The sequence below is a fragment of the Cervus canadensis genome, chromosome 24 (assembly GCF_019320065.1).
Source record: "Cervus canadensis isolate Bull #8, Minnesota chromosome 24, ASM1932006v1, whole genome shotgun sequence".
NCBI classification, from domain to species: Eukaryota; Metazoa; Chordata; class Mammalia; order Artiodactyla; family Cervidae; genus Cervus; species Cervus canadensis.
The window spans coordinates 372410-384450 of record NC_057409.1 but is presented as its reverse complement, the minus strand read 5'-3'; the positions used below and the strand labels follow the sequence as shown (position 1 = coordinate 384450).

The 12041-nt window shown below is 40.6% G+C and overlaps 1 protein-coding gene across 2 annotated transcripts in view; it reads left to right on the top strand.

Moving 5' to 3' along the window:
- FBXO42 (F-box protein 42) overlaps positions 1-12041 on the top strand; it is a 113222-nt gene that overhangs the window by 23360 nt on the left and 77821 nt on the right. The window contains exon 1 of one of the 2 annotated variants that reach the window (XM_043445890.1): positions 1-196. The exons of the other annotated variant lie outside the window; for it this stretch is intronic. The gene's annotated coding sequence lies outside the window, so the exon portion shown is untranslated. The remainder of the gene's footprint in view (positions 197-12041) is intronic. 2 annotated transcript variants of the gene reach the window in all.

Here is a 12041-nt window from a genome sequence, read left to right as displayed (position 1 = left end):
AGAGCGGCGGCGGCGGCGGCGTTTGAGTGGAGGAAGATGGCGGCTCCGGGCGGATCGGTGTCCCGCCAGCTGTGAGGAGTCCCGAGTGCGGCGGGCGCGGCCTGGGGCGCAGCGCCTCTGCTCGCGTCCTGTCCGGGGTTCCCTCACCGCCTTCGCCAGCGGAGCGTACCCGAGAACGTGGCGCGGGCTAGGCCAGGTGAGGCCTCTTCCTCTCCCGGGGCCGCGGCTGGGAGCCGGCGCCTTCTGCCCTTTATGCGCTGGGTCCGGCCCAGGCCGTGGACCCCGCGCGGGGGTCGGTGCTGGCTGGCCTGGGGTCCTCGCCGTAGTCTTCCCGGCCTCCCCGGGTGAGGCAGGGAGGAGGAGAACCCTTTTCCAGGCAGCCTCTGGGATAGGCGAACCCGGCCTCTGCCCTCTAGCAGGGCGGTTTTCGTCCCCCCTCCGGGGCCACGAAGGGTGTGTGACCGGGGTAAGGGTGGCTTTGAGGTGTCAGATCACCTTCCACCCCGCCCCCAAATCTTTAACGCCTTTCGGGAGGCGCCGGAGTCCGGTGCTGTCCAAAATTGGGGCTGCGGCGAGGAGCCAGCATCTCTGAAGCTGCAGCTGCAAAAGGAAGATTTTGGAATTGGCTTTAAAAAATGAAACACAAACAACCTTTCCTACCCTTTTAGCTTTTTGAGTGTTCCCCCAGCGAAGTAGGAACTGCGGATCTCCTTGATTAAGACAGCAGCCCACGTTGTGACTGTGGAAGGCTTCTGGCGAGAATTGTTTGTGCAGAGGGAACCGTGGAGGGTGGGAACCAATTTGCAAACGAAGAAAAAACAGTTGTAAGATCTTGATAGTCTCTGCAGAGTAACTTCGGTGCTAATGAAGCCCTCTTCCTTTGAAACCTTTGGATTGTTAAGATTTCGATACCCAATTGCTTTTGTCTACTGATCTCTGAATTTTATTAGGAGAATAAAAGCTTTATTTCTTAATGCCATAGTCTTTGGACTTTTCTGTGGTGGGATTCCAGTTGCTCAGAACACATTACCAGTTCTCGATTGCTGGCAGGGACATTGTACTATACTTGGCCTTTTTGAGAACCAACTTTTGTTGCTGTTCTTCAGATTGCTAATGTGGAGACTTTGATTTTGTTTCTCTAGTAGAGAAGCCAGTTTGAAGCCTTACGGTCTCTTCCTTGAGGAATGATGGCTTCAGTTGCAGTTGTGCTATGGGAAATCGTTGAGGCGATAGCCTTGGCTTCGACACACCAAATACCTTTTGTAACTTACATTTGTTCAACTAGTGCTTAAGAAGGATGACATCATGGGTTTAAAGGGACAAGAAAATCTGAGAGGAAATAGCATCATTTAGAATTGAGCTTTTAAGATTTAGTCTGTAGCTTATACTGGGAATAGTGATGCTCTGTTTCAGATCCCTCATTTTGAGCACATGCGTGTATATAAACTGGTTTCCTTTCTATTGTATGATGTCATTTTATATCCTATAACTGTTCGCTTTTGACAAGCCTAGTATAAGTATTACTCTTATCTATATTGACCCATGGGTTTTCAGTCTGTTTCAGAAGCTTTTAATTTTTAGAAGAACAACTGTTTAATGTTAGCTAATTTGGGGATCTTTTAAAATTTTTTCTCTTAAAGCCTCCTCCATAGGGATTTGTAGATTTTCTTAGTGCCTTTGCTAAGGACATAAACCTCAACCAGCAACTTCTCCATTTTAGAAAGTTGGAGAGCCACTCTGCGTATCAATTTGCTAATAAAGAGTCATGAGATTAATGCAGTAACATCCTGGTGGTTTGACATTACACTTCTTGGCATACTGTGTTGCGTTGTTGTGCTAAATCATCATCAGGTATTGATGCAACTTCATGACATCCATGACATCATTCACTCTCCAGCATTTTGCCTTTTGCAGTTTCTTCTCAGAGTCACAGAAAAATAGGATCAGGAAAAATAGCTTAGGATGCTTCTCAAATGTCTGATTTCTGGAAGAGCCTTCTCCAAAACTGCTTTATATAGTTAAAACCCTCCTGTAAGACTCAGAGCTGTGTAATTGCTACATATTGTGAAAATGCTAGCACAACCTCTAGGTTTTACAAGAGTATTGAAGTCCTAAGAAGTTACTCCAAAGATGAACAAAAATACATGATTATCTTTGTGATTTCAGGTTTGTTTTAGTCAGTATATATAAAACCCGAAGCCATTTGTTTAAATTATGCCCTCCCCACTTCACAAGATTATGTGAAACAACAGTGTTTGTGAAAATGCTTTGTAAAATAGAAGGTGAACGTAAAATTGATTATTGAGTAATCAGTTTTATGAAAATGCCTACTGAGGGCCTTCCCTGTGCTGGACAATATGGGAAGTAGGTCCTGATGATTCTAAGACAAGACAGCTTTTGGTCTCAAGTTGCTTGCAGTATGGTCTGGGAGCCAGTCTAAGAAATTAGTTAAATACATTACGGTGTAAAAAATGCACTGAATCCAACCAAGGGAGTAAGAAAGTCTTCTCAGAGCCAGGGTGGGTTTCCCCAGCCTTTCCTATTGTGCAGAAAAATATCCCTTTTGTGAGCAACCTGCTTTTTATAAAAACTTAGAAAAAAATTCTATCATGAGTTCTTTTCCTCTTTTATTCATTCACTGTTATGACACTTCCCACACAGTGTGCCCCAATTATGGTTTCTGCATTCTCAAAAATCCACCAGAGTCTTGGAAGAACCTTTTTGAGAGTGAGTCATATGCACAAGAGATAAACACAAACATTGCAGCTGCAATTAAAATATCTCAAATTACTAAGTGGTGACAAGTTTAGAGTGATGATGCTTTTGTTTTTGTTTTATAAACGGGCACAAGCAGTACTGTATGATTTTAATTTGATCACACTTAATCAGTGTTTAGTTGTCCCTTAGAATGTTGACTATTAGTGATTATTAATACTGTCTCATTTCTCAATAATAAATAAAGCAAGAACATCCTTCTCCTTTTGAGGTGAAGCCGACAGCTTAAGCCAGAACTATACTAAACTATTTTGTAAAATATATTTATGTAGATTGAGGCTGCTTAGCATCTCTGATCTTGAACTTCTGTTCAATACAGTTTTCTCATCTTAGTGTGTGGTATTTTATAATCAATGTAGCATGCTGTTACCCACATTGCAAAAATTTTACAGATGTTTGAATTGAGTGGAATCTGTAAGTGGTGCAGTATTGGACACATACCATCTGTATCTTAACTGAAAATGAGCGCTTTAAGGTAGTGGTTGACAGAAAAGTGAAGGTGATGTATTCATTTTTCTAGCTTACATGTAGAAAGATAGAACCTACAGACAAGTCATTTTAAAATTGCCCAGTATTAAACTCATAACACTATGGCTTATTTTAAAAATAGTTTCTTGTGACATTCTTCTAAATGTCTTGTGAAATTATGACTTAGTGGTACTCTTTTTTTTTTTTTAGTGGTGCTCTTATAAAGCTTAATTTTGTGTTTCCTTACGCATGTATCAGAAGGCAAATTTGCTTTGAGTTCTGATTCTTCCGGTGCTAAGTTTCTACTTTTTAATTTCTAAAGTTTTCTCCTAGGCATTTAATTTTTTTCCAATGTTACTGTTCTGTTTTGCTTCAAAAGTGGAAGTATCTTGTACTTTTATGCTTATTTATATTCATAAATCTGACAAATGTACAGATATTATATAAAGCAATAGTTATTTGTAAAATTTTATTATGGACAGTATCTTGGCTTAGACAGTAACATGTTTTCTTTTGTCTTCTAGTAATATTGAATACATAGATTTCAGGTAATTCACACAATTTCTTTAACGGCAAACAAGTTTTAATTTTAGCTATTAATATTCTCTTAGAATATTTAATATTTAGGATAATTTTATTTCAGCTGTTTTAAGGAATTCCCTAGTATGGCATACTCTCCCAAATCTGTTTCCTTTATTATTCTCATCTTAAATGTTTGCTTCATGTTACTATATAGAGAACAAGAAATTTTTCTTCCAGAATGAACCTCTTGGTGCATTGTTTGGAGAAAGGTTGATGTTAATTATAAGTTGATCAGTAAAGTTTTACCAAGTGTCACTTCTACCAACTGCTGTCTTTTCAGATGCAGATCAAGGGAAAATGGAGTTTATCCTTCTATTTCAGTGTTTATTTTTAAAGTTTTTTACTAGTACTCTTGCTTTCTCTTGCCAAAAAGCAGCAGTGTCTTGTCTTTCCGTGGTTGATCCAGCAGTGTTGTTTGCTGTCTGTTCTACAGGGCTGCTTTCTTACCTTTTGCTTTGAGATACGTAATGACGTCCTTCCAAATAGATCCTTTGGTCTAGTCAAAATCAAGCACACTGCTCTCTTCCTTACTTTCCTGTGGGTCCTTCAGATTTTGATTTGTCTTGTCTTCCTTACCTCTCCCCACCTTTTTTCTTCCCCAGTAAATGTAGTTCTCTCTTCAAAGCGTGTTTCATAAATCATAATGGAATTTTGGAAAATAATTCCCTATAGAGATGCATCATAATATGTGGGTTAGAGTTTCACATTTTATTTAACTTAAAAGTAACTTAATGGTAGTGAATCTTAAAGATGTTGCATTAGGTGAAATAAGCCACAAAAGAACAAATAGTGTATGATTACAGTTGTATGAGTTCCCCAGAATAGTCTTAATTCAAAGCGAGAGAAAGTAGAATGACAGTTGCTGGGGCAGAGGAGAAGAGGGAAAGGGGAGTTACTATTTAATTTTAGCTTGGGATCAAAGTTCTGGAGGTAGATGGAGGTGACGGTTACCCAGCAATGTACTTGATGCTACTGAACTGCGTATTTGAAGATGATTAAAATGACAGTTTTTATGTAATGTATAAACACACACAGAGGAAGCTTAATGGTTTACATATGCTCTGTGGGCTGGATTGATAATTATTTATTTCAGTATAGTAATTAAGATCATAGACTTTGGCCCTAGGGAGACCCAGGCTCGTGTCCTACCTAGTTCTGCTACTTTCCTTGGGTATGGACCGTAGGTTCTTTAACCCTCAGTTTTTTCATCTATAAAATGAGGGTAATGCCCATGTTTGGGGACAGTTAAGTTTCAGAACGCAAATGAACTTCTCAGCGTATTGCCTAGCACATAGTAAACACTCAAGTCTTAAACATTATTACTACATTGTTTTATGAAACGTTGAAACTGGAACAAGGGAACTTGTCTGCTGGCTTCCCCATCGCATCGTCCCAGTGGCGTGCCTGTCCCATGTGCGGACGTGCCTGTAGCAGGAATACATGTTCGCCCATTTTCCCTGTGCTCTTTCTGTCTTTGGAGAACTGGGCTTATTCATGTCTTCACTTGACACCACTGCCCGGATGTTTCTTAAATCCGTCTAGATGTGGTCTTTCTTTTATGCCGTTTAATTTTCCAGGGACTTTATACAGCATATTCTCTAACTCAGCTGCCCATGTGTTCACAACTAAGTCCGTTATTTCACCTCGTACCTCTCTGAAGATAAAAAACCTTTACTAACCAGGTTCCTGTCTCAATATTCCCATTTCTCTAGATAGAATAATTTTGTTCTAATCTGGTAAACCATAAAACTGGGGATCATTTGTTAATACTACTAAAAAAATTTTTGTGTGTGTCCTGCTGTGTAGATCTGTATTATCTTCCTCAGTATTCCTCAGATTTCCCTGCTTCTCGTTACATTTGCTGACATGACTCTAGGCCAGGCTTCCATGAGCTGAAGGCAGACTGAAGTACTGATATAGTTGTTAAATTAACTAGTCTTGTTGCCAGGGCTGTGCTATTTATTAGTTGTGTGATCTCAGTCTCCCTCATCTTCAGGAAGGGAGTTACAATTCCTGCCTCATAAAATATTTAAATGTCTAACACATGATAAATACTCCATGACAAGTAGTTGCTGTTAATTGAGTTTTTCTTCTTGGTAGTTTCTGGAAATGATTAAGATTGAAGTGACAGTGTTATGACAGACCAGTCTTAAAGAACTACTCTCTGAATGTTTCTCCTCTGATTGGGATCCTGTGGTAACTCATTATTGCCTAGTTCTCTTATCTCAGATAAGAGGATAATACTTCCTCGGATCTCAGTGATGCTTTTTTGCGACTGTGGTGCTAAGTATGGTTATCATCTTGATTTTACACACTTTCATCAGCCTTTTTGGAGAAGGAAATGGCAACCCACTCTAGTGTTCTTGCCTGGAGAATCCCATGGACAAAGGAGCCTGGTCGCAAAGAGTCGGACACGACTGAGCAACTAACATACACACACACTCATCTGTGAAGCTCTCCGTTTGAACTTCTTTGTACCTTTCCAGCCTTATTTTCCACGACACCTATCATGCAATCAGTTAAAGCCAGAGTTGTCTCACTGCCTCTCATGTAAATCATGTTCATTTTTATAACTGAAAGATTCATTTTCCTAAGTAGAAACCATGTTTTTTTTCATTTAACTGTTCTGTCCAACTCTATAGAGTAACTCCTGTGTGCTCCACCTATTTGTCCTTGCACAAATAGGTTCCGAAAAGAAAATTACTGTGCTGACTCCTACCAGATATCTTAAAGGGGGCATATCATGCAGTATAATTCACATGTAACACTTTTAGTGTCATAGGCACACTTAGTCCTTCCGGTTCAGGCATGGTCACTCAGTGTATGCATTTGATTCTTACGGCTGATGTTCTTCATGATGTTTCTGAAGCATCGCATAACCCCAAGTGTCTGTTGAGTCTTTGTTGCCGTTTTGTTCATTGGTCCATCCATTCAGCAAAGGTTCACTGAATGCTGCTGTGTGCTGGCCGTGGTTCGAGCATTAGGGCCTCTTCAATGCTGAGCCTTGGCCAGTGCACGTGTCGTGTCCTCTGGATGTGCCGTCTGTTTTGGGTGGTTTTCGGTCCCAGGTCCCAGGTGTACCGGGCGCTCTCTCTGTTGTCATTTTTCTGGGCAGACCTAGTTTCTTTTACAGAGAATGCCGTTAGAAGCTAAGTTCTCAGTGCTTGGAATGCTCATTGCTACTGGGTCTTCATTATTTCTAGGTTCTTTCAGTGGGCAGAGACAGCAAATACATTTTTTAGAAATCAAAACTTCATGTTGATATTCCAGTTTAATTTGAACATATTACAGGGCTCTTTAGGTTTTTTATTTGTCTCAAACTGACCATCTTATTTTCTAGAATTGTTCATGTTTATTTGCTTTATCCTACTGTACACGTAACTTTTAAAAGTGTAGTATTCATATTGTTACTAACAAAATTACTAAGGTAAATTTAAATTTTATTTGTGATTCTTTTTATCTTTAGAATATTCTGTCAAGATCCAGTCAAGAAAATGAAAACCATACTAGATATTTCAAATAGAGGATATTTAATATAGGTTGCAAGACTTAGAGAGCGAAGTAGAGTGGGGCAGGGTAATTTAGAGATTAAGGACTAGGGTGACACTATTGCCTCAAGTGTTGGGAACAAAAGGGATAAATGGCGTTAACAAAAGTTTTGAAGAATACCGAGGGGAGGGTCACCCACTACCTCAAGCACTGCTGCTACTTTCAGACCTGAGTCCAAGAGGGGAAATTGCCAAGATATGCCACATGGCTGGTGCTTGGACCATGTCTTCCTCAGTCAGTTTCAGTTCAGTCGCTCTCTCTTATCTTGACAGCAACACACCAGACTTCCCTGTCCATCACCAGCTCCCAGAGCTTGCTCAAACTCATGTCCGTTGAGTCGGTGATGCCATCCAACCATCTTGTCCTCTCTTGCCCCCTTCTTCTCTTGCCTTTAATCTTTCCCAGCATCAGGGTCTTTCCAATGAGTTAGTTCTTCCTATCAGGTGGCCAGAGTATTGGCACTTCAGCTTCAGCATCAGTCCTTCCAATGAATATTCAGGGTTGATTTCCTTTAGGATGGGCTGGTTTGATCACCTTGCAGTCCAAGGGACTCTCAAGAGTTCTCTCCCAGCACCACAGTTCAAAAGCATCAGTTCTTCAGCACTCAGCCTTCTTTATGGCTCAACTCTCACATCCATACATGACTACTGGAAAAACCATAGCTTTGACTAGACAGACCTTTGTCGGCAAAGTAATGTCCTTGCTTTCTAATATGCTGTCTAGGTTTGTCATAGCTTTTCTTCCAAGGAGCAAGCTATCTTTTAATTTCATGGCTGCAAGTCACCATCTGCAGTGATTGGAGCCCAAGAAAACAAAGTCTGTATGATTTGCATTGTTTCCTGATCTATTTGCCGTGAAGTGATGGGAGCAAATGCCATGATCTTCATTGTTTGAATGTTGAGTTTTAAGCCAACTTTTTCACTCTCCTCTTTCACTTTCATCAAGAGGCTCTTTAGTTCACTTTCTGTGATATGGGTGGTATCATCTGCATATCTGAGGTTGTTGATATTTCTCCCAGCAATCTTGATTCCAGCTTGTGCTTCATCCAGTCCAGCATTTCTCATGATGTACTCTGCATATAAGTTAAATAAGCAGGGTGACAGTCTACAGCCTTGACATACTCCTTAATGGAACCAGTCCATTGTTCCATGTCCTGTCCTGACTGTTGCTTCCTGACCTGCATGCAGGTTTCTCAGGAGGCTGGTGGGGTGGTCTGGTGTCCCATGTCTTTATGAATTTTCCAGAGTTTGTTGTGATCCACACAGTCATGGCTTTAGCATAGTCCATGAAGCAGAAGTAGATGTTTTTCTGGAACTCTCTTGCTTTTTCTGTGATCCCAGGGATGTTGACAATTTGATCTCTGGTTCCTCTGCCTTTTATAAATCCAGCTTGAACATCTCGAAGTTCTTGGCTCACGTATTGTTGAAGCCTGGCTTGGAGAATTTTGAGCATTACTTTGCTAGCGTGTGAGATGAGTGCAACTGTGCGGTAGTTTGAACATTCTTTGGCATTGCCTTTCTTTGGGATTGGATGAAAACTGTCCTTTTCTCGTCCTGTGTCCACTGCTGAGTTTTCCAAATTTGCTGGCATATTGAGTGCAGCACTTTGACAGCCTCATCTTTTAGGATTTGAAATAGCTCAACTGGAATTTCATCACCTCCACTAGCTTTGTTCATAGTGATGCTTCCTAAGGCCCACTTGACTTCACATTCCAGGATGTCTGGCTCTAGGTGAGTGATCACACCATTGTGATTATCTGGGTAGTGAAGATCTTTTTTTGTACAGTTCTTCTGTGTATTCTTGCCCCCTCTTCTTAATATCTTCTGCTTCTGTTAGGTCCATGCCGTTTCTGTCTTTTATTGTGCCCATCTTTGCATGAAATGTTCCCTTGTTATCTCTAATTTTTTGGACAAGATCTCTAGTCTTTCCCATACTACTGTTTTCCTTTATTTCTTTGCATTGATCACTGAGGAAGGCTTTCTTATCTTTCCTTGCTATTCTTTGGAATTCTGCATTCAGATGGATATATCTTTCTTTTTCTCCTTTGTCTTTAGCTTATCTTCTTTTGACAGCTATTTGTAAGGCCTCCTCAGACAACCATTTTGCCTTTTTGTATTTCTTCTTCTTGGGGATGATTTTGGTCACCGCCTCCTGTACAATATCACGAACCTCTGTCCATAGTCCTTTAGGCACTTTATCAGATCTAATCCCTTGAATCTATTTGTCACTTCCACTGTGTAATCATAAGGGATTTGATTTAGGTCATACCTGAATGGTCTAGTGTTTTTCCCTACTTTCTTCAATTTAAGTATGAATTTTGCAATAAGGAGTTCATGATCTGAGCCATAGTCAGTTCCCAGTCTTGTTTTTGCTGACTGTATAGAGTTTCTCCATCTTTGGCTGCAAAGAATATAATCAGTCTGATTTTGGTATTGACCATCTGGTGATGTCCATGTGTAGTCTTCTCTTGTGTTGCTGGAAGAGGGTGTTTGCTATGAGCAGTGTGTTCTCTTGGCAAAACTCTATTAGCCTTTGCCCTGCTTCATTTTATACTCCCAAGGCCAAACTTGCCTGTTACTCCAGGTATCTCTTGACTACTTACTTTTGCATCTCTTCCTAATTTTTATTAATTTCCAGTGTATCCTTTCGGTGTTTCTTTTTGCAAAAATAAATATCTACATATAGTCTTTTTTTATCCTTTCTTACCCAGAACGTTGCCATATTATGTACACTGTTGAGCAGTTCTTTTCACTTCATGTATCTTGGAGATCATGCTTGGAACAGAGGTAATGCCTAATTATTTCCATAGCTTCATTGTGTGAATATGCCAGATTTGTTAAACTAGTTACTTAAAAATATATATATTTATTTATTTTGGTTGTGCTGGATCTTAGTTGTGCCTTGCAGAATCTCTAGTTGCTGCCTGCAGAATGGTTAGTTGTGGCATGCAAACTCTTTAGTTGGGGCATGTAGAATCTAGTTCCCCAGCCAGGGATCAAACCGAGGCCCCCTAAATTGGGCGTACAGAGTCTTAACCATTGGACCACCAGGGAGGTCCCAGCTAGTCACTTTTTGATGGTCATCAGTAAGGAATGCTTTACTGCTGATCTTTTAAAAATAAATTTTGGTGGGAATTCCCTGGTTGTCCAGTGGTTAGAACTCAATGCTTTCACTGCTAGGGGCCTAGATTGAGTCCCTGGTCAAGGTAAAGATCCCACAGGCCACGTGGCATGGGCCAAAAATAAAAAAGACCACCTCATTACTTAGAATAGATGTTGGTATGTGCGTATGTGTGTTAGAAGGAGCATTGAGCTGATACAGGTTCTGTTTTGCCACTAAATACATGACCTGTTTTCGGACTTCAAGTTTCCTCATATGTAAAATAAAGTTTAAATTGCTCCATAATCTCTAAAGTTGCCTGCTATAATATGTTATATTTTTCTGAAAGTTTTATGAGCCACATTTTAAACCTGTTACTCAGTAAAGTATATAAGGCATAGGAAAAGGATAAATGAGAGCATCAGGTTAAGTTTTAGAAGTACTACTGAGGGTTTTCTGGACTTGATCTGCTCAGGTGCTTGTTAAAAAAATTAAGATTCCTGGACCCATCCCTGTTTTCTGAAACAGTCTCTAGGAAATGTACCTACTAGGTGATTTTTTTTTTTTTTTTTTTTAATCGTCAAGCAAGCTTGTGAAACAAGAGTTACTTCATGTGCATATGGTATTGTCCTTTAGGTTTCCTGAGGATAGGGAGTAGTCGGGACATTACTTACCCTTCATAAATTCCTTTGCTCTGACCACCACCAGAAAAAATATAAGTGGAAATCAAAATTTCCCTTCTCCTACAGCATCTTGTCAAAATGTATTATGTTCTCTGCAGAATATTTTTGTGTCAGTGAGGAAGCTGGCTCTATCTGCAAACTGAGAGATTTGACAGGAGTGCTGTGCAGTTGTATAGTGCTTTGAATTCAGCTTCCTGAAACAACTTTTCACCATGCTTCTCCGTTACTCACATTTAGTATATTCTTTCCTAGAGACTTCAGAACATACTGGGTTCCATTTCTGGTTTCTTTTTTTTTTTTTTTAACAGAGCTGGCTAATTGTGGGCAGATTAATTTATCTGGGCCTCGTTATCCTCATCTGTAAGACATAACTGATAACATGCCCCTTATAGAAGTGAGGTGGGTTTAAGGGAGGTAGCTGCCCTAATAGCTCGGTTGGTAAAGACTCTGCCTGCAGTGCAGGAGACCCTGGTGCGATCCCTGGGTTGGGAAGATCCCCTGGAGAAGGGAAAGGCTACTTACTCCAGTATTCTGGCCTGGAGAACAGTCCATGGGGTCGCAAAGAGTCGGACATGACTGAGTGACTTTCACTTTCAATGAGACATGGTACTTGGCACGTACTCCCAGTACCTTCTGATTCCCTTTCCTCTTAGCTGGTCTTCACATCAGCTACACTTTAATGGTTTCTCAAGTGTTGGTTCTCAGAGTCCATGGACTGACAACATCAGCACCACCCGGGTTAGAGTGCAGAACGTCAAGCCCCACTCCAGGCCTGCTGAATCTCAATCTGTCGTTTGAGATCCACATGAAAATTTGAAAAGCACTGGAACCTTAAGAGATTTCCAGAGAGATTTCCTCTTTCTTTTTGTCTGAGTTCCTAATGAT